Source organism: Stegastes partitus, unplaced genomic scaffold (assembly GCF_000690725.1).
Source record: "Stegastes partitus isolate 25-593 unplaced genomic scaffold, Stegastes_partitus-1.0.2 Scaffold1803, whole genome shotgun sequence".
NCBI lineage: Eukaryota > Metazoa > Chordata > Actinopteri > Pomacentridae > Stegastes > Stegastes partitus.
The window spans coordinates 97,360-101,218 of NW_007579534.1; positions in this window are offsets into that span (position 1 = coordinate 97,360).

Genomic DNA, 3,859 nt, shown 5'->3' on the forward strand with positions numbered 1-3,859 from the left:
TCTCCCTAATATACTGCATTTACAATACGAGAGCGGTTCAACATTGTTTAAGAATAAATGCATTAGAATGACTGAATCCCTGCTGTGTTTGCGTTCCTGTTCCGTGTTTAATCCTCTGTCTGCGAGATAACTCGACGTGTTAGTTTTTTTGTCCTTTGAGTGGATGTTTTCTCTCCGTATTTCCTCCGCAGCTCACATTTCTGTTGCTTTTCTTACCATCCAGCCAAACGCACTTCAAAGCCGCTGTGTGACTCTGTGTGTGAATCAAATGTGATTGTTGCTCTGCTCACAAGGGGATGCAGAACAGGACCGGAGCAAAGCATGCGCCTGGCGAGTCTCATATTTCAAATGTTCAAAGACTGTGTTTGTGCACGAGTCTGTGTGTGTGTGTGTGTGCGCGCATGTTTGTTTGCGAGAACTGGTCCCAGGCCTATAAAAACGGGGACAACGCTGCCACTTTTGATTTGCTACTAAACCACAAACCCTGAAAGTCTTTTAAATCTGCCGTTTCATTTCGCAGCATCACCTCAAAATACAAATTTGTTTACACTGCAGCCGCGAGTCAGAGCAAGTTCATCACCGCAACTGTGGCTCTGTTTTCACTTTGCACTGACCTCAGATACTCTTCAACAGTTAAATCATGAGAGGATCTTTCTGGATCGTGTTTCTGTCCGTTATCACAGCGTTGCATGCAGCAAATGAATGGATCAGACGCTCAAACAGGTTGCAAACAAGTCAAACAATCAGACAGATTATCCAAACCACATCACTTGAGGATAAAACAAAAGCAAGTGCACCCAAAATATCAGTAATAATATATGATCACCAACCAAAAAAACTTTAGAAAGTCTTGAAACTAGTGACTGAGATCATAAACGCACTTGGAAAACATTTACCGAGGTAACTAATCAAGTGAGAAGTCGGCTCATTTTCTCATCAGCTTCTACACACTTCTATTTGCAACCAGACGAGTCGCCCCCTGCTGGACGACAGAAAGACTGCAGGTCCTTGCAGGAGGCTACACCCAGCTTTTATACACAGTATGTGAAAAATCTAAGGGCAGAGACAAGCAGCCTCACAGGAGCACTGGTAGCAATAAAATCTTGCGTGCAAAATGTCCAAAAGAGCCAAACAAAAGCAATCCGAGCAGAGCTGGTTGTCTGAATGATGTGTCTGGTGTTTTGCAGATATTAAAGTCTCCTTTTCTAAAAATCCAGCAGACTCACTGTCCTCACTTCTGCCTGCCAACAATGATGGATTACTGTACTGGTCGGCGTGTCAGAGAGCAGACGGTCATGGGAGTTAGCCGTGGCCCTCTGAACACGCCGACACACACATGTTCCTGCTGCGCGTGTTGTTGTGTGTGTCATGGGCTGGTTGGAAGTGAAAGTCACGGAGGGAGAAGGGGCGGCGCTGATCTCTTGCTCTTTCGCTGCACAAACACGCTCTCGCAGGTGAACGTGAGGGCCAGAACAGGTTACGTCACACACACAACACACACTGAGGTGGTGTTCGCCAGGCCAGGTTTCTGCAGAGCGCGAGCAGGCTGCATCCCAGCAGTCACCATATGGACGGGTACTGAAGTCAGAACACAGAGAGAGCAGGGGAGGGAGGAAGAGAAAGAGGGATGAAGCAAAGGATGGGAGAGGGGGAGACTGAGCAGGAATCAGGGGTGAAGGGATGAAATGAAAGATGGAGGTGGGAGTATGTAGGAATCAGCGTAAGGAAGGACGGGAAGAGGGTGAAGGAGAGATTTGGTTTGTGGAGAGGTGTGAGGAAGGATGGAGAGAGAGGAAGATGAATATTTGCAGGAAGGAGGGATGGCAGGGGTGATTACGCAGGATGCTATTTTAGTGGAGGAGGGAAGCTGGAAACATGAAGGCAATGTGGGACTGGAGGGAAGGACGGAGGAGAGGATTAGGAGAAGAAGACAAAATGTTTAGTAGGAGGGTGGGAATGAGTGTAGGAAAGGAAGCAAGTGAGGAGGAACGAAGGGAGGAAGAGTGATGAAAACTAGGGGAAGGATGGGAGAAGGAAGGAGCTGAGGAGGATGGAAAATGTGGGGATGAGATTGGAAAAAGGAGAGCAGGGAGGAGAAGGATTAGGAGTATAAACAGATGGAAGCATCTGACACACAGAGATGGAGGGATTAGAAACAGAAGAATAAAACATACAGACCCACCCATTGTGTCATTTTTTTTTACTTTTGTCAATAAAGAACGATCAATTAAAACAAATCCATACATTCAAACTGAACTTTTTAATACAATGTAAAGAAAATTAATTTTAAAAAGCGCAAAAAAAAAAAACTGTATGTCTGGAGTTAATGGAATTGGAATATTTTCTATTTAGCAATTTCCCTGAGGTCTTGTACCGAAGGGATTAATAAAGTTTTATTCTAATTCTATTCTAAAACGTTAGCATTTTGGAGACGGACCAAATGTGACCAAAATACAAATCTAGCAGGACATATTTCGAAAGTGAACAACGCCGAATTAGCTATTAGCAGTTTCTTTTTATATATTTACCATTGAAAATACTAACAACTATCAATGAAGTACTTTCATACCAAAGAAATCTTAAAAAACCGGAGAATTCTCAAGCAAGTTCTGTAGCGCTAACACCCCATAGCACGCACACAGCGAGCTACGCTGTGCGCCGCAGATTGAGTTTCGCTTTAACCCTCTATTTGTTCACAGTTTGAAAAATTAAGCACGCCGAATTTGCCATTAGTATCCAACTTTTTGCTGTGTACCCTTGCATGCACTGAGAGCCATCCTTACACTACCTTAAAACGAACGAAATCTTAAAAATCGGAGAATTTTCAGGCAAGTTCTGAGGCGCTCTTACTCTCGAACAGGGAAGGTGCTGCAGGTCGATTTTGAGCCTTTACTGGTTTCCACTTCAGAAAATTAAGCACGCCGAATTAACTACTAACGGTTAGTAGTTATAATCACATAGTCGTCATCCACACTCCCAGTCCTCATTGAGACTATGAGGCAGTTTTCTCATAATTCAGAAATAACGGACAGAAGACTAGCGGGGCTGGAATGGGGACGTTTCAGAACTTGCCTCAGAATCCGCCGGTTTTTTGGACTTTTTCAGTGTTTAGGCAATTCCCTAATAGCTGTCAGGAAATGTAATAACACAGTACAAAAATGAATTGCTGTTTAATAATTCGGCTCACTTCATTTTCCAAAAAATTCATTTAAACGAAGTAGTTTGACCAAATACTGTCTGTGAACAAATGTAAACAGATTAAATCCTGCCTAAGATGGAGAAAGCTTCACTGTGGGCTGCAAGCTCAGCTTCTCTTTACCTATATTTGGTACCATTTAGGAAAATTGGGTACACCAAATCAACTATTATTCTCTACTGTGTACCAGATGATACTGATAAATACCACTAATTACCGATATGCTTCCTCAGTCTGACATTACTTTGGTCTTCATAATGATGAGATAGTCAATCAAACTAACAAGATAATCTCTACAAATTTGGTTCTACATTTCAGAAACAAAGCCAGTTACACTTTCAGTAAGCTGCTTTTCCTTAGATTGTAACTCAACATTAATCACCAGTTGTAATGCAAGCACTTGTACACTTTAAACACCTTCAGTCCACTGACATTTATACACATTTGCGGAGGTTTCTCCTGCGTCCCTTATAAGGCGTCATAAATGCCAATTAGTGATAATTTCTAAAAGCTGCAGTTGGCTTCTCCTGACCTCACATGACTACTATCACTACATCTTCTACAGCCTGATGTTTACATAGTCTAAGACATGTCAGAGTTCTTTCCAGGATTCCCTCCTGGTCTCCATGTCCAGCGTAACAAACCACACACAGCCAAGCAGAG